The following is a 19,958-nucleotide window of genomic DNA, read 5'->3' on the forward strand; positions in this document are numbered from 1 at the left end:
ATGTCTTTCTGTTGGCATGCAAGTCTATGTGGCCATAAATGGGATACTTTTTGTTTTAGTTTGGTTGTTTGAAATGCCAATCTTCCAAATATACACAGTAACAAACAGATAAAAAATTTTCCACCTCTAAACTTGTATATGCATATCTACAATTTTAATCAGAAATGTCTATATTAAAATGATTAGTCTTTTAAATATTAAAATAATTTCTATACAAGAGCTTTCCTCCAATTCATCCAATCAACAAATATGAGAAAAGGTTTTCTGATCTTCTGAGATATATGCTACCATGAACTAATATTTTACTGAGATAGTAAAATAGTCTAGCTAGTATCACTCTGATAAGGAGGCCGCATGCGAAACCATACAAGTGAAGAGAAATGAAAAGTTGTAATAGAGTAGTCGTGATGAAGGGTGACTTTACACCTGAGCATAAGCCACATACCAAGGAGTTAAGAAACTAGAAGAGAATGAAGTTTCTGAATGACTTGAGAAACTAAGAACAATTTGCATAAAATAAACTGCAGTCTCAGTTCATTTTATTTTGAGGAATACAAGTATCATCAGCAGGCACAAATTGGCAATATTTGTTATCTCTATCCTAGGGCTGAATTTTATGTGCAACATCCTTTTATATTTTTTGAGTTATACACAGAAGAAGAAACAAATCAAGAGAGGGAACCAAGAAAGTATAGTGTTCATGATTACTCTCTTAGGAAATGGAGAGGAGCATGTGTTGTCCATAACACTGGTATCTAGAAAATGAGATGCAGCAGAGTTCAGAAACCAGCAGAATTGTTTATCACATCATTATGTTTGTGCACAAAAGGAGCTGAGAACTAAGTAATCTTCATATGTAGGTCAAATGAAACAAAATATAATACCTCATTTTTTTGAAGATTATAAATACTGAAAAGCTAGCTATAACTTTTTCCAATGTATTCCATAAGGTCATGGAATTTCAAACAGCGAAAACAGAAAAATCTAACCTTGGGCATAAGGTCATTTCTAAATTTAAATTGTACTTAATTTATCTATGCAATTCAAGCATTCTATAAGTTGTTTTGAACACATCCCTCATTTTCCTGCAGAACCAATGTTATATACTACTGTATTCCCTAATGCTCAGTTAACTCTGGTAATCAAACTCGACTAACTTAGACTTATATCATTGTTTCTATAAGATTGCTGAACGTTATTCCAAGAGATTGGAAACACCTGAGTTTAGCACCTTACCAGAGTGCAGGATGATGAGGAAGAATCACTATTTTAAACTAGTTACAGCTAGCTACTAATCTGTGTATATTAGCAGAAGAGAAGATAATTTCCCTAGGGCAAGGTATCTCTTCAACTAATAGTGGTCAATACCACTCACAGAAGAATCTCAGGGGTGGGGATGAGATCTGTTTGCTAATCACAAATTTCTGGGCCCTTATCCCTCATCTACTGAATCAGAATTTCTGGATATAGAACTCAGGAATGTGTATTTTGAACAAGCAATTCAGTTTATTCTTATGCCCACTGCAGTTTGAGATCTCTTGCTTTAGGCCAGTCACATGTGGATGGCCCACCCAATGGGTAGGGCTGTTTGAAGTAATGTCCAATTGTACTGCATATCCAAGTAGTTTCCAAGTCAGAAGACCTGAGGCTGGGGACTTCACACAGCATTTTATTTTTAATGTTATCTGAAGTCCCAAACATAACATTTTTATCACATATAACATTGTATTACAGTTAAAAACAATGTTTTTGCTGAGGAATCTGATGGAAATATCTTGGTCTACTAAAATTATGGCAAAATGAAAGCGGCCTTGGTAAACAGCTTGAATAAATTCTTTCAAGCTAAATTTTATGTAGGGTTAAATAATTCCTATTTATTTTTGAGACAAAAAGAACAACTACAAAGATACTCTTAGACTCAACCCCACTGAATCAACAGTATGTCCAGATAAATGCATTATGTATCTAAAGTAACAATGCATTGGCAAGCCAGGTAGACAGAGGCAAGGGCACAAAGTGCTGCTGGTATATGGCTAATCTATAAGAAATCTCTAAAACAAAAAACCAAAACAAAACAAAACAAAAAACAACAACAAAAATACACTTCATAATCATATGTACTTCATCAAAGTCCACTTTTGACTTCTTGAATCTCATATTTATATGTCTTTAACTTTTTGCAAGTCCCTTTTAGATTCTCAACCCTATTTATTTTTTCTTCCTTTGTGTTTTCATTGGGCTTTCTGTTTTTTTTTTTCTGTGTCTGATCCCGTGTTTCTACCTTCCTCATTTGTAGCTGACACCTTCATTTATCCTTACTCAATAGCCTAAATATTCAAATCAGCTAAAATTACTTATTACAGTAACAGACTAAGTTTATCCCTATTTTCTAAAAAGACAAATGAAAATTGTATTTTTTTTAAAGGCAGCCAAAACTGAAAAATATATGACTCTTGACTATTTTGTTTTCTTATGGCTGATTTAACTATAAAAATATCCCCTATTCCTGCTATTAAAATAAATATCACTATTTTCAAGCTTTTAACCAATGATATTTTGGAAGAACAGCAATGTGTCTATGCTACTCCAAAGAAAAATCAGTCATGTCTCTGCTTGGCATATTAAGAAATATTTATTAATTTTTCATTCATCACTGAAACCTCTGCTTATTAGGCCAGTAGCCTAGCAGGATAAGAAGGAACAGATATTATTTCCCTGTTCCTGGGTTCCTGGAGTTCTGAATGATGGATCCAGATGTAACATCATCTTGAATTGTGCATAGAATGATTTCTCCCAGTGTGGATCTACTTCCCATGTAAATTCTTTGAGGCCCAGTTTGAAATCACATAGGATACTTTGAGAAGGATATTTCTTTCCCTTTATATTTTACTAATTAAAAACAAAGTTCCACTAAGGACCACCCAAGTAATAGCAGAAATATGAATTCTAGAAACAAGTTTTATAATTGTAAACTGGCTTTAAAAAATGTATCTGCCAGGGTCTGGGGTTGTGGCTCAGCAGTAGAGCGCTTGCCTAGCATGTGCGAGGCTCTGGGTTTGGTCCTCAGTGCCACATAAAAATAAGTAAACAAAATAAAGGTATTGTGTACAACTAAAATTTAAAAATGTACCTGCCAGGAATGACTGATGATAATCTAATCATATTTTTTGAAGATTAGAATATAGAGTGGTTAAGGGTGGAGGCACAAACATTTGCAAGAGAATAATTAAGTTTGAATACCAAACAGGTGAAAAAAATCTTGCCCTTAATGAATGAAAGGCAAGAAAAATACTTGAAAATGGGAATAAGAAGTGCTTAAGAGAAATGAGAACTTAAAGAGTCGTACTTCTGTTTGACTTCTAAGAGACAACTCCATTCCATTTACTCAGTTTCATCATCACTGAGTTGAGAGCAAATTTAGAGCAAAGCCATAGAATATTTGTCTTAAACTGCTTGTAGAGAGATAACAAAGGTCACCAACAGCAGATATTCACCTATCAGCAGTAACACAGAAAGAGATACTGAGAAACAATTGTTTTGCTCCTTTTTTTTTTTAAAAAAAAAAGCTTATTTAACACAATTATCTGAAGCCTCCCGTTCTTTTAAACGTACCTATTTTGGATTTAAATTTTTCTTTTTGAAAAATAAAAAGATACTTAACACTATAAAGTGTTAGTGATAATTATTTTTCTCAATGTAAGTATTGGAAAGAGTACTTTTGTTCCGAATGTTTAGACCAAAAGAAAGATTGGTAATTGTGGGGCTTGAGTAACATGTGTCCATATTTTGAGGGCCTATTTTATCATAAAAGGTTCGGTTAAAAAGATGGGAGTTTAAGGGGCTGGGGATGTGGCTCAAGTGGTAGTGAGCTCGACTGGCATGCGTGTGGCGCTGGGTTCGATCCTCAGCACCACATACAAATAAAGATATTGTGTCAGCTGGAAAAACTAAAAAAAAAAAATAAATATTAAATTCTCTCTCTCTTAAAAAAACAGATGAGAGTTTAAAAAAATTGCTTGCTTCATTTTTCTTTAACACCACAGGGGTTAGGAATTAGAAAGTTTTAATTTTAAATTTATAAATGAGCAGCACAGTGAGAAACAGTAAAAACATAATAAAGTTTGTGCTTATAGAACTTATGTACTTCTTTAATTAACAATCCAAGCAAAATATTTTATGAACCTAGCTACAGGCCAAACAGTTAAGGAAATACTGTTTGCAGGTAATTGGAATTTTCCTCTAAATTGGCAAATCACAATTCCTCTATCTATATAATTCACACGAGATGTAATATTTTCTTATGAAAGTAGTTTTCATCATAATGTATCTAGTGCTATATTATGACCCCAGAGTGCATTTATGATTTAGTTACTGTCTGTATACTACATGATAGCTTTTTCTATTTGCTTTAAAAACTATTATCTCAAATAAAGTAAGTCCTAAAGTCTTTTTTTTAAGAGAGAGAGAGAGAGAGAGAGAGAGAGAGAGAGAGAGAGAATTTTAATATTTATTTTTTTAGTTTTCGGCGGACACAACATCTTTGTTTTTTTGTATGTGGTGCTGAGGATCGAACCTGGGCCACAAGCATGCCAGGCGAGCGTGCTACTGCTTGAGCCACATCCCCGGCCCAACCTAAAGTCTTTTAGTTTACTTATGTATTTATTTTGTGCTGGGGATTGAACCCAGGGCCTTGGTGCATGCTAAGCATTGGCTTTATCACTAAGTAACACTCCTAGTCTAAAGCACTCTTTTAAAAAATATTTTTAGTTGAAGATGGACACAATACTTATTTTTATGTGGTGCTGAGGATCAAACCCAGTGCCTTACACATGTAAGGCAAATATTCTTCCACTGAGCTACAACCCCAGGCCCTAAAGTACTCTTTAAATGGAGCTATGTATTAGCAACAATTGTTTCTTTTATTATTTTTTCATATTCTTATCAGTGCATTGTAATCAGACATAACATTTTGGCAACAACTGAAAAGGTCTTTTAAGTATAATAGATGTATTTAATATTACTTCATTGAAAATAAACTGGTGGTTAATTGATTTTTCAGAAAAACATCCTAGGAATTTTGTTGCAATATATGGTCATTCTAAATGTCATCATTCAGAATTTAAAATGGAAAATGGGAGGAAATAATTTTTATAGACACATATTTTCAGTAAGGATTTAATGTGTATGTGTTTGAATAATACCAATTATTAGGGATAAATATACAAAGATAGCCTGACCTTAAAGAGTTCTTGATATAGCTGTACAACTCCTTTGAATTTGTCTTAAAATTTTGTAATTTTTACTTTATTTGACTTAATATTTGACCCCTCCATTCTAAATAATCCATATTTTAAAATAACTTAGTAGATAACATTATTTTGATATTATTATTAAAAATTCATGTTAAACTCCAATGAGATAACTTTAGTAAGCATAATGATTCCTGGTAATGTTTTCTTTCAGCAGTGTGGATAGATGGGAGTCTACTGATATTTTATGATTAACTTTTACTTATCTTAAAACAATACCTTTAAAGTTCTCAGTTGCAGGTGAAATAACTACAGAGGTAACATAGCTCAAGTCTGAGATGTGAACCCACTATAGGAAACAGTATCCTTTTTTAAAAACCCAAAATATTTAGAGATAAACAATGCAGATTTTTAACTTATGAAATTTTATAAACTCTATCACCATTTCACATATTTATATCAAAAGAATATAATTAAATAGATCATATTCAGTCTGGAAGATAATCAGTGTGATGAGGACTGCCCATCTGGTGAACAAGTGAGTCACACAACATTTCATCTGTGAAATGTGTGGCTTTGCCAAAATGAAAAGGTAAATTGGGATCAACAATGTTTATATTGTTTTCTTTCCTATTTCTTCCAACAGGTTCCCCATTGTTCTTTCCAACCCTACTAGGACATTCTTTTACCTACTTCACAAGTACTTTGAAAGGAAGTTGAAACCTGATCTGAACTTTGATCCATATATGCAATTTGGTGGTAAAGATATCTTCAAAACACTGATTATACCTCCAAGACCCAAACTACTTAATTTCTCCAACACACTTGACTTGAATTCTCCAAACTGGACACTCTGATAGAACAAAAGGGAGGGTATGTGTATGGGGGAACTGAGGTTGTGAAGATGTATCTAGTACGTTCACTCCATCAGAACCCATGCAAAGTAAACAAAGGACTTCACCCTTGCCAAGTTGTTGATCAGTTAATTTATCTATCATCAGTGAATTTTGCTTATTCTGCTTCTGTCCAGCTTCCTAATTCTTGAAAACTCAATCCAAAAATAAATGAAGACATACATATTTTTCAAATTAATAGTAACATAGATCTTTGCAAACTTTTATTCTCTCTCTCTCTCTCTATGTGTGTGTGTGTGTGTGTGTGTGTGTGTGTGTTGCTGAGGATTGAACCCAGGGCCTCATGCATGCTAAACATGTACTCTACCACTGAACTACATTCCTAGCCCTAGTTCACTCTAATCTTATTCTTATACTAAATTTGTACACTATCCTCCAAATAATGCCATTTTGATCTGGTAAGATTACTTGACAAAGAGAATTTTCATTTAATACCAGTTCCAGTATCATGTCATCCTACAATACTAAATGATGGGAAAGGAGGTATTAATCTGCAAAAGTGAGTGGAATACTAAATTCTTTTCAACAAGAATATAACAGGTGGTTCTGTGGGGGGGGGCAGGGACTGGGAGATGGGAGTAAAGTAGGAAAAGTAGTGTCCTAGCTAAAAATTTAAAGGTATTATTTCCCCTTATGCTGTAACATTTTTGATTGTTAGAAGCCTGAAATGGACATCTACTTACTCCTTCTGAGCTTGTAATATTACAAAAAAGTTGTGATATTGATTTTCCTCCTTCAATAACTTCTAAATGTTAATGCCTTATTAATAACCTCCTTGGCATACCAGCCTGACATTTGGGATTTTTTGCTCATTAGCAACCCTGGCAAGGAAAAGCTGCTTTGGGGGTATTGCCAACTGAATTTAAGGACAACCAAAAATATCTTCTCCAGAAAATCAAATGCCAAGAAAGATAGGAAAAAATTTCAAGAAATATGTGCTGAGAATCTAAAATTATTTCTTGATAGTCATTTATATTTTTCACCAAAGTGTTATAAATCTAATCTTTCACCTTAATGACATTTTTACATACTTTTTAATTTTCCAATCTATAATAATTCCATCATAGACTTATAAATTTCCATTGTTTGAATCATCTGCATATTCCAATACATATTGTGTACATGACGAGAAGAAAAAATTGAGTAAAAATCATTATGAAATCATGTTTTTAAGAAATATAGTGTAGATGGAAACAAATCAGCACAAATGTCCACCTTAATTAAAAGCTTAGGGGGGCTGGAGATATAGCTCAGTTGGTAGAGTGCTTGCCTTGCATGCACAAGGCCCTGAGTTCAATCCCCAGTGCCAAAAGAAAACTTGGGGGCTGGGGATGTGGCTCAAGCGCTGGGTTCAATCCTTGGCACCACATAAAATAAAATAAAGATGTTGTGTCCACTGAAAAATAAATATTAAAAAAAAAGCTTAGGGTAGTGAGTATTTATAATCTTAGCTGTCCTAGAAATTAGTAGTTATTAAATATGGGATGGACCTAAGAACATATGAGGAATATACTTTAAGAAATTCCCTGTATGTTTCATTTTTCCTTCCTGACAACACTTTACAGTACTGCCCTTTTAAAGAATGTAAGTTTTACTAAAGAGTTAGATGCTGACTTTCAATATTCTTAGGGAAAAATACAAATGACTTTATAGCTACTGTAAAAATGTTTCCAGCTATATCTGTGTTTTAACATTTAGCATCAAATGTTGAATTTCACACTCACCAGTGTAATTACAGAAAACTAGAATTATACAGTAACTTCATTAGGGTGAGAGTTCCTTTTGGAAAATTCAAATGTTTGAAATGTCAGGAGGTTCTCTGCATCACACAACATAATTTGCATTCAAATATGACAATGAATTGCTAATTTCCTGATAGCAAACAAAAAATCCTATTATATGAATGAATTGATTTCCATCTGTAAATAAATTAATTTGTAGCAGCTTTATGGTACTAGTTTATTCATAATATATTTTTAGAAATAAAAACTCCATATTTTATTAAAATCAGGATTTAAAATTCCTTTTTAGTATTTTTTTTAAAGAAAGGACCATGTTGCCTTCTCTATGGTAAAAAAATACTATCAAAGTAGAGATGCTATCTTAAATCACTTTGTAGAGATATGCAAATGAATGGATGAATGTGGGATTACAGAATTCCACTTAAAATTTCCTTACCATCTCCTCTGACTATAGCCATTTGTGTGTGCCTGTGTGTTTGTGGGGGAGCAGGGAGGCAATAAAATATATGATATCAGCTGTAGAGTAATTAGTGATCATCAAAGAAATCTGGAAATTTGGCCATATTTGTGATGCTAATGTGTGTTTGTGTGTGTATGGATACATATATGCTAGTGTGTGAATGATATTAATACATGCCTATATCACAAATAGGGCCAAAGTTCACAGAGTTTATATATATATATATATATATATATATATATATATATATATATATATATAAATAATTCAAGAAAATATTATCCTGGCCTATTGTGATCTTCTACAGATAATTTATCAGATCTTTATAGATCTGTGTAGACTGAATTTATAGTGAAATATCATATCACTACCTCTTTGTTAAGTCCATGTATACTTATGATCAATGTTCTAGAATAAATTTTTTATACTGATTTTATTTTAAGTGTAGAACTAATCTAAAAAACACCAATATTGGATTTAGAAACAAATTTAGAAAACCTCAAACTAAAATTAAAAGTAACCTTTTAAGATCAAGTGTATATTATAAGTGTTTACTACTATACAGGAATACTCTCAGATAATTTGAAATGAAACATTATTATTTAGTGATTGACTATGAAGAGTACATACCATAATTATATACAAAACCAGAATCTGACCAAGGAAAATGTCATGATGACATTTTCTTTCTTCTTCTTGTAAATTTTCAGCACAGTGCTAGGAAACCTGTTTTTTCTTTGTGGAAAATCAATAAATACTTCAAAAGCAGAAGCAGGAACTCTTCTTTAACAAAACAATATACTTTAATTATAGAAAGCCTTGGTTCCCAAGGCCTTAGTTTTAGCCATACTAGGAATGATTTGAGATCTTAGTTGTGTGGGCTGATCTGGTCTCCATGGTAATGAAAAAGTCAGCCTGGGAAGTGGAAAGAACTATGGTACATTGCTCCCCATAGAAACTGCCAAGCTGAAATCAAATGCAGCTTCTGTATTTAGCATGGACAAAGCCTGAAGCTCCAGTCAACTGGTACTTTACCTCAGGAGTTGCCATGGCAACCTGCTAAAAAAGGTGGGTAACAGATACCCACATCAAATTATTACTAAGATGTCAAATCAAAAGCCAGAACATATGGATTAAAAGTAATAATTTATTCACTAGTTCTGAATTTGGTTTTCTTAAACAGGAGCTAAGTGTTTAATGGAGGCATCACTGTTTTTGCAATATATTATATAATCTAATTAGTATTCATTTTCAAAGAATCCTAAGAAATAGCACCAAACAACTTTTGCTTTTCTTCAACTTAGTATAAAAATTTTGAAGCAAATCAATTTAGCCTTTCAGTTCAGTAATGATTCTGACACTAACATTTGTATTTTACCTTCTACTTTTTTATTTATTTTTTGTAATTACCTTGACAAAAGATGCAGAAAATATGAAAATTTCACTAAAGTTCACTTTGATAATAAATTTTTATTTTGTATTACATATTGTATGCTTCAAAGGAGAAGTTACAAGTTGGAATTAGATTAAATATGAATGTTGTATTCTTTAATAGTTCCTTTTGGGTCACTGAAATGACTGGATTGGTAAAAGGTCATGAAACTAATGATTTATTATGAGGAAACAAACAGTAACCCATAATACATCAGATTTGGCATCTGTGAGTAGTGACTGATAGAATCAGTGTTATCTTTAAATTTTACTCCTGTATCTGTTGCTTTTCTATCCCTCAGATCATAAACAGGCAGAAAGATTTGTATTATTTCTTAGAAGTTGGATAAAGTGGAATTTGGAAGGAAAGGCTGAAATAACTTTGGCCATATGAAATACTTTTCAAATTTGTATCCAGACTTAATTCTGTGGAAGCAGTTCTTAAAACAATATCCCGATATTAACAAATTACCTATAAAGAAATTATGTCAAAGTTTAAAATATTATAAAATTTTAATTCATGTAGAGAATTATTTCACATTCGTCATTCATACAAATTATGATACATGATTTTTGGACACTGGTTAGTTAAAACAGAAAAAAACTAATTTTAATTTTTAGTAGTAAAACTTAAACTGGTGTAAATGTTACTGAAAGATTAGAATGAGGTTTTGCTTTACTTGATAGAGCATGTTAATACTTATCATAACTTGCTGCAATAAAACAAAAAATTTAATTCCTTTTTTATAAGTTTAATAATATACACAGAAAAAGTATCTGAAAGGATACATTTTGCTAAATTTATCCTAAAATAAAATTATGGACCTGAAGGTCAATATATACTTGAAAACGTTTACTCTGTTGTCAGAGTGTATTAGTCTGAATCTCCAGATATATTTTTAACTAGCTGGAAGTCATGGATTATGCTATTTAAACTCCGTTTCCTCATCTAGAAGATGAGGATAATAATAATGTTTACCTCAGTGGTGTTGTGAGGTTTAAATGAGTTACATTATATAAAGACCTTAAAATACTGCCTGGCACATAGTAACCCTCATTAAAAACTGTTAGCCAGTATTTGTAATAGATTAATGTGTTCAACAAACCTACAAAATCTAAACAAAATGCATCATATTATAAAAATGCATAGTTATATAGATATTTGTGTTTTACCTTAGGGAAGGCAATTCCATTTTAACATTTTTTTCATGTGGGAAAATGTCTTCTTTCTATATATGAGTAACATGAAAGATTGAGATTTATGGGCATGCCTAACTCTTGCAGATTGCATTTCAAATCCAGACTATGTAGCATACTTTTATAGAAAAAATAAATCATTAAAATGTCTTTCATTTTAACAGACAGGTATAGTCCATAGGAGAGATAAAAAGAATCTTTCTGAGAAAACAGTGAAAGTAAAAGGACAAAATCCACATAATTCATTCAACTGACTCAGAGTGCCCTTGACATCAAATTTAAAATTATTTCACACAAAGACTTATAAGTTAATACTGTTGTAAACCTAACTTAAATGAGATTTACTTTAGAATGGAACATTAAAATATCTTCAGCTTTCAATTCTTCATAATTTATGTTATGTCATTGAATATATTTTACTAAGCAATTGAAACATGTAATAAATAAATCCTACTAATATAAATGGGATTATTTCTTATACCAGTGAGTGTTCAACATTTGCTATTAGATAGCTTAGTTTACACATTAATGTGGCAGTATTCCCCAGTTCTTTTTTCCCCTTCAGTAATGGGAATTAAACTTGGGTGTGCTTTATGGATTGACGACATACTTAGCCCTTTTTATTTTTTATTTTTTACATTTTGAGACAGGGTCTTGTTGAATTGCCCAGGCTGACCTTGAACTTGGAATCCTCTGCCTCAGCCTCCCAAGTATCTGGGATTATAGTTGATAACTGAGATTATAAGCATGCATTATCATACCTGGACCATTTTTTGTTGTTGTTGTTTTCAATTTTTAATTTTTTTACCCTCAAGATTCAAACATATAAGAAGGATGTTGAAAAGCTGTTTTGAAATAAGCCACCTCTGTTTAATTTTTCTGTCAAATCCTATAATGTAACACATTTGAGCTTGCCATCAGGGTGAAACCATGTCACTTCCTTAAGTACTATAATTCTCCCTGATAACACCTTCCTCTCCTTATTTCTTCCACTATGTCTAATCTTTGATCTTACCAAGAACCCAGTCCATTCTTGAATCCACCTTTTTACTCAGTAAAGACTCCTCAATTCCCTCATCCTCTTGGGTAGGAGCTATATGTACTCTTTCCAATATGTGCTTTCTTATTCCTGCTTGGCCACTGAGAATTGCTAGAGAAAATTGTATATCCATGCTGATCAGCACTATTCTAAATTTTGTGTTTTCTAACTTCAGGCTACAGAAGGCTATGTGGCAGACCTCTTATTAGTGCTTGGTTAGCTCAATATCCAATTCCCCCATGAGGCATAGTCCAAGATAGCATGATACAACTAAAAGCCCTACTCCCTACCCGAGGATCTTGCTTTGAGCAGATTACTTTATCTCCACATTTGGAGAGGAGTTATCATTCCTCCCACGTGAATCACTGAAGTAGTTTTCTAACTGGTTTCACTATCATATATTCTTCCACACAGATACATGTACATTTCCAACAGAGAGACTGTTCCAAAACTTACTGTCTGATTATATCATTTTCCTATTAAAATCTACTTGAAGCCCTTCAGCATATTGAGATACAGTGCAAACCCCTGGGCATGGTATACTAGGGACTTCATAATTTAGTTCTAGCTTAATTCTTTGTCTCATCTATATTACCATGTTGTATTTCTCTAAATTATATGTTTTCTTCATGTCTACATTTGCTGATGCTATTTCTGATACTGCTATGTCAAGGAAGAATGATTCAGTCCCTATATGAACTGATGACTATCATCACTAAAGGGTAATTTAATGACCTAGACTGTCAAGTTATTCATGTGTCATTAATATTAGGAGTAGATGAGGTGAGTCAAAATCTTACTAAGACTCAGGATGAGTTTTTAATTATAAATATAGCTCATAATACTCTCTCTAAAGGTGCTTCTTTATTGACAGAGGCTGATTACAATGAACTACTATGAAAAAATCTTATCTTACCACCTTACTACCTTGGAAAAATGTTGGAATAGGTTGCAGCCAAATGCTTGTTATGGGTGGGTTTATGGCTATGTCTAACACTTTTAAGTTTTTAGGTCCTTTAAGCAGACTTTGAATGGCTAGCTAGCATTTTGAACCATATGGGTCAGATAAAATAGATACCTTTATAACATACCCATTAGTTTCTGCTTTAATATTTTAAAAATGCTATTTTCTTATCTTCTCATCTCTATATTTCCATAAAATATTGACAATTTAAGAGTAGAAGAGTAAATTTTACCCATCTATTTATGATTTACTTATCCATTCATTTCTTTTTTATAATAATATTTTATTTTTAAAATAATCTTTGAAAACTGAGTTGAGATAATTTTAATTCTTAGTGACTAGCATTCTCTAGTCACTAAGAAGATCTGCTTTCTTATACCACTGGATCAATTAAATGGCTTTTCTAAAAATTCAGGCATTTCATTGGAGACAATTAAAACATAAAAATTAGTATTCTATCTTAATGAAGCCTACTGGCACATGCCACTCATTTTCACTTAATTGGGCCACAACCACCTGAATTATGAGCTACTAGGAGTAGTACACAATTATGTCAGATATTCTCAATCTAAGACAAGCTCTGATTTTAGAAATTGAGCAATAAAAAGAATAAAAGTTCAGTTAGGTAGGTAAATTAATACATCACAATTCCATTTAAACTGAAAATCAATGGAACAATTCACAATAGAAAACAGAGCAGTCCATTCTTTAAAAAAAAGTGGTAAGGGAGATCTCATGAAAATAGAAGAGAGACTAGAAGAATAGAGGAAGGGGATTAAAGGGGAGGGAGGAAGGGTAGGGAAAGGGAGGGAGGGTGGAATGAAATCGACCAAACTAGCCTCTGTACATATATAGATATATCACAGTGAATTTTACCTTTATGTATATCTATAAAGCACTAATTAAAAAAACTATAAATAAAGAGAAGACCAGTAAAGTAGAGGAAATGAAATGGGGGAAGGAGGTGGGGAGGGAAAGGAAAGTACTGAGAAATGTATTAGAGCAAATTACATTCCAAGCTTGTACAATTATGTCAAAATAAACTTCAACATTATCTATAACTATAATGCACTAATAAAAAAAACTGAAAAAGGATTCTAGTTTGTTCCTGTTCTATAGTCATAAGAATTTCAACATCATAGACATAATTCTCACCATTTTAACTCCACAAAATGGCACTGTAAATATAATAAAAGGCTCTTGAGAGTTTTTAGTCATTGTTTATCTATATGGCCTGTTAGAACACCTGGTTTATGATTACTTTTGTGATTTACTTTTGTGATGATAATGAAGTCTTGCTTATAAAACTTCTGCTGATTGTCAAGTACAAAAAAACTATATTATGTCTCTTTCCTTCTTTTCAAACCTAAGATACTAAAGGAATTAAAATAGCCCTGCACTTTTTGAAAATAATTTATCAGCTGGTTTAAAGTAGCTTATTTGATGTCAATGATCTTAATATACTAGAAATTTAGTTCTGTATATCAGTAATGCATAGGACTTTATTCCATATTTCAGAAATCGAAGAGTGATTTTATGTCATCAGTGGAAATATTGTTGATGTTTACTAAATCGTTCAGGTAATTTGGCTGTCTCATTACATTATCATTGTTGGGGTATATTTATTAAACTTTAAAAACATGAAGGTCATTTATAAACTCACTTAATAAAATGGGGATATTGCTAAATATTAGCTGAAATTGTAAAAGAATATTACATTCTATCTTTATTTTCTATACCATAACTTATCACAAAGCAAATTTTAACACACATAGCTTTTTTTCCCCAACAATATATGGTATTTTATAAGCTACAAACCCATGAAACAGTGTTATTTAATGTGTATTCAGTTTGGGTTCCATGACAATGAAGTGCATGTTACACACCTTATTTAATAGGCACTTGCTCAGTGAATGATAGGCAAATAATTTTTGGAAGGCTAAATCAAGTTTGTTTATTTTTACCATCATGAGAGGTATGAATTCCAATTGTTTCTATAATGTTAACTATTCAGTTAGAAGAGGGATACCACTGGCCATGTGTGAAAATCTCAAGAAGTATCATCAATGTAGCTTAACATCACTTTTTGTTTTATAATTACACATTCTGAAATGTCATCATTTATTCTCTAAAATAATAATAAAGATGATTACCTTGAACAGACATCTTGTTTTTTATAGGCAAGCAGCAGGTATTTAGCCCTAGACATTATAGCAAGATAATATAGAAAACATAAATATTCAAATGTTGCCCCCAGTTATATTAGCTCTAAAGAGCAGAAATTAGTAGTACAGTTTTATACTACAGAGTATCCCTTATCCCAAGCACTTGGGACCAGAAGTGTTTCAGATTTCATAGTTTTTTTTTTAGATTTTGGAATGTTTGCATGGACTTTACTGGTTGAGTATCCTTCATCTGAAAACCCAAATTTGAAATGTTCTTAATCTAAAATGACCCTATGCAAAAACCCCCAAATTTTAAGTTTTGGATTCTGAAGCATTTTGGATTTCAGATCTTCGAATTAGGGATGATCAATTTGTATCAAGGCATTATTACTTTATATAAAAAGCCTTAAATGAAGGGTATGAATTCCAATTGTTTCTATAATTAGAATCTATTATTTATAGGGGATGCAAAATGATAATTTTTAGAAACAACTGAAGTAATTGACTAAAGAATATGGCCGATCTAGGACAGGTTTAGGTTTAAAATATAAGCTACTAGAAAATTTTGGTACTCTTATTTCTTTACTCTTACTAGTTTACTATCTGCAGGGTTCCCATACTTTATCCTGGCATATTCAGGTATTGACTGAGGATGCATGAACAATGGATTAAAAATCCTGGGGTTGGGGTTGTGGCTCAGTGTTAGAGCACTTGCCTTGCACATGTGAGGTGCTGGGTTCAATCCTAAGCACCCCATAAAAATAAATAAATAAAATAAAGGTATGTGTCCAACTACAACTAAGAAAAAAAATTTTTTTAAAAAATCCTGCAAATTATCCTCATGAAGTCACCAAATTTTTATAGTGCTACTTTTCCATTAATTGGTTAATAAAAGTTGGCAAATCAGGTTCTATGAAACCCTCTGAATATTAAAAAAATAAATGATATTACTTGAGCATCATTATTTTCTGTTTAAGTCACTAATAATGCCAACTATAGGATTTAATGCATTAAAGATGGGATGAATACATGTAATTACTGTACGCATTGAAACCCAGATAATTTAATGCTTCATAAATAGAAAGAAATGAGTAAAACCCTGTCCTAACACCGAACAACAGGGAAGAACTTTTGTGGCCCTGGAGATGTAAAAGAGACTATAATAGTTCGGTGGTAGTGAGTGGTACGTGTCTGTAATCTCAGCTACTTGGGAGGCTGCAGTGAGAGGGTCACTTGAGCCCACGAATTTGAGAGCAGCCTGGTCAACACAGTGAGACTCTGTTTTGAAAACAAACAACAACAACAACAATAGCAGCAATATATATATATATATATGAGGGGTGGGGAGAGAAACTAAACAAACTCATCCTATAATTTTGTCTTTGTTTTTATTTCTCTAACAGTGAGAAGAAAACACAAAGTTGAATATGGACCATACAGGAAAGAAACATGATTTAAAAACTCCTGTAAGACAAATAGAAAATTTTAATTATGAGTGATTTACAAAAATAAAATTACAGTAATATAAACATAAACTTTCTCAATGAGAGAGGGAAAAAGAGATTCAGCTCAAATCAAGGTAGTTACAAGAAATTTACTTAGGAAAAGCTTTAATTTAAAGAAAAATTTTATAAAATATGGAATGAGAGGCCACTAAAATGAATTAGCAGAGAATAATACCAATTGCTTATACAAATGCTATGAAGGTAAATGTTCAACTGAGGCTTGGGAAAAAATATAAAGAGCTTTTAAAAAAAATCATAAAAATGATCTAAGAAGGTAGAACCATATTGTTTCAATGATATTTAAGGCTTTTTCTGCAAGAATAAACGTTTCAAACTAGGACATTACAAAAAGAAACACTTCTGGAGACAAGGGACTAAGAAGTACTCTGTGGTCCCCCTGAACCAGTAGTTTATAATGTTAGACAACAAATGAATGTTTTGTAAATTATTATAGGCCTATGGTTAGAATACCTTGAGACTTAATGCTTAAGTCTTAACAGAAGAGCTGTTATCCAAAAAACCAAAACCCCAGCATAGGTTCTACAAAGCACAGGCTGATAAACCTGATATAAATGCATGGTGAAGTTTTAGAGAAGACTATTGGGATGAGTTTTGATTTTTAATTTTGATTGTAGGATGAATATGGATTCAATCATGAAAATGAAGCATTTTAAACTAGATTTTTTTGGGGACAGTACCTCCAGGCTGGGAGATAAGTGGAAAGTCATAGTCAGTGTATGTTGCATAAGATGAAACACTGCATGATACCCTTATGAATAAAGATATTGCAATAAGGACTGAAAGACATTAGGTGGATTCACAAATAAGCACTTTGAATGACTGAATTAAATTAATATACAAAGTTTTAAATTGAGAACTATAATGCTCTGTCCTTTGCCCCTTTTTCTTTAGAATAATTTCTATAATTTTTTTTCCTTAATAAATCAATCAGTTAAAAACAGAAAGGATGTCTAAAATTCTGGAGGACCTGGTAATGGGGAGCCCACTAAACTCAGGACCAGTCATTCCATTTATGGGCAAATGCAGTAATTAGACTCTTCTTTCTCAAATCAATCTACAATCAGCTTCCTCTACCCTCCATTTATAATGTTCTTTGGAACTTTAAAGACCATCTTATCTTTCCTTCCATAGGACAGCCTTTCAACTACTTGCTCTATATTTTTCTAAATTGCAATTTTAAGATCTAAAACCAGGTAGAAAATTTGTCAGAGGACTGCTTTTGTATATCAATAAGAAAGAACCTTCTAGCTAGGTTGTCCAACATGAAATATCCTGCTTTTGGAGGTAGGCACTCCGAGACCCTAAAATATTCAAGCAGAGGTTCAATAACAATTTTTCCAGTATGTAAAATGTGTTTATATTTTGGGTGGGAGGGTGGACATATTGTCTTAAAACTCTAGTTCCATAATGAGACAGCTATCATGCCTATTTACATGTAGCATGAAACATATGCCTAACTGAATAAAAACAATTTATCTAATAAATGAACCCTTTACCTTAATATAAAGCATTTTCAAATGGGTTTTATAGTGTTACCAGAGAGATACCACCAATAATAACACATTAAAAAAGATGCATGCTATAAATTTAAAGAAACATTCAAAGCTAAGGCTACCTTTTCATTTAATTATTCAGCAAAGTGTTTCAGCATTAGTGCAAAATTATTTTTGGAAGGGTAAACATCTTTCCAACCTCTAGTGCTGGGGCAAAATCCTTCTAATTAAGTTAATAAAACCCCATCATGAATCTCAGAACCCAATATGCTAAATAAAGAGGAGGCTGCCCAGCAACTACATAGTGTGTAAAAAAAGACAATAGAGTTCAAAGTGAGGGGTGGGGTTTATTGTCAGAGTTGCAAGATTGCATTAAAGCCACAATGATTCCAAGTTGTCTCTCCTTCCCTTTTTTTTTTTTTTTTAAAGAAAAGGGATATAAACTCCTGTGTGTTAGCATTGTTAAAAAGCATTAAGAAAACAGCAGAAATGGTGGTAGTGGTGGTGGTGTAAAATTCAAGTTCTGTGATATCAAAGGCTATTTTCTCTCACCTAGAATCCCAAGGTATATGCTTTTAAATGTCCGTTTCATAAGTCACAGAATATACTCTAAAATTAGTTTATGGAGTTGTAGTGGGGCAAAAATAACAAAAATATCAAGGAAAAGAATATAGCAAAAAAACCCAAAAAAGTCATGGGTGAGAAAATTAAGAAGTCTTAAAAGAATAGATCTTGAATAGAAGTCAATAGATTCTATGGATGATTTATAAAAATAAAAAGAGCATAATAAGAATATCAGACTTGAAATCATGGAAGATAGGGATTGTAAGCATAGAGCAATGTTAAAAACAAGGCTTGAAATGTTAAGGTTCAAACTTCCCTAAGACAGACATTCAAAATATAGTACAATTTTCATTATTTGGCACTCTGCTAACATTCCCTATGCTAATTTTTATGTGTTTGTTTGTTTTTTGGGTACCAGGGATTGAAATCAGGGGCATTCAACCACTGAGTCACATCTGCAGCCCTATTTTGTATTTTATTTAGAGACAGGGTCTCACTGAGTTGCTTAGGGCCTTGCTTTTGCTGAAGCTGGCTTTGAACTCACTATCTTCCCCAGCTGCTGGGATTACAGGAGTGCATCACTGCTCCTGATGTTAATGTTTTCTTTTTTTCCTGATAGTTAAATTCCATGATGGTTATAAAATTAGGAAGCATTTTCTTAAAGAAATATTAATCTATGGTCAGTATAATATGATGTTCACTTCACGTTTTTGACATTTGATTAGTGGTAATCAGAACAGCTGAGTGACTTGAATGCTTATTCCTAAACCAAAGCTTAAGGAATGAGCCAAATCAGAAATAGCTCTTCAAGTGATCTCATATCTGATTCTAACCAGTCTTGTAAACTTCATGTAAGTGATAAGTACCTTAAAATGAAAACAGAATATCATGTGCCATCTAAAACAATTATAAATTGATTACTAGGAAAAATTATTGTAACATTAAAGTAACAAAGATGCTACTTATTTTGCATTATTTGCTGTTTCATGTTATCAAAAAGAAAGATCTATCTTATTTCTTAAAGATAATTTACAAATTTCTGTTGTAAGTAGACTTATGGAATAGCTAAGTATACTTCTAATATGACACCTAGCATGTAGTAAATAAATGCCTGTTAAATGAATGAATACATGCTTCAAACTAACTAGATGATATGTTGATACAGTAAATCATAAATAAAAAACAGAAATTTAGTTTACATTTCAGTAGGATAA

The 19,958-nt window shown here is 32.3% G+C and overlaps 1 protein-coding gene across 5 annotated transcripts in view; it reads right to left on the reverse strand.

Moving 5' to 3' along the window:
• The window catches only part of Cnksr2 (connector enhancer of kinase suppressor of Ras 2), a 278,373-nt gene that overhangs the window by 13,092 nt on the left and 245,323 nt on the right, over nt 1–19,958 (reverse strand). The window lies entirely within an intron of this gene.

This window comes from Marmota monax, unplaced genomic scaffold (assembly GCF_021218885.2).
Source record: "Marmota monax isolate L192 unplaced genomic scaffold, Marmota_monax_Labrador192_F-V1.1 WCK01_AAM20220418_F8-fsc00203, whole genome shotgun sequence".
Taxonomy (NCBI): domain Eukaryota; kingdom Metazoa; phylum Chordata; class Mammalia; order Rodentia; family Sciuridae; genus Marmota; species Marmota monax.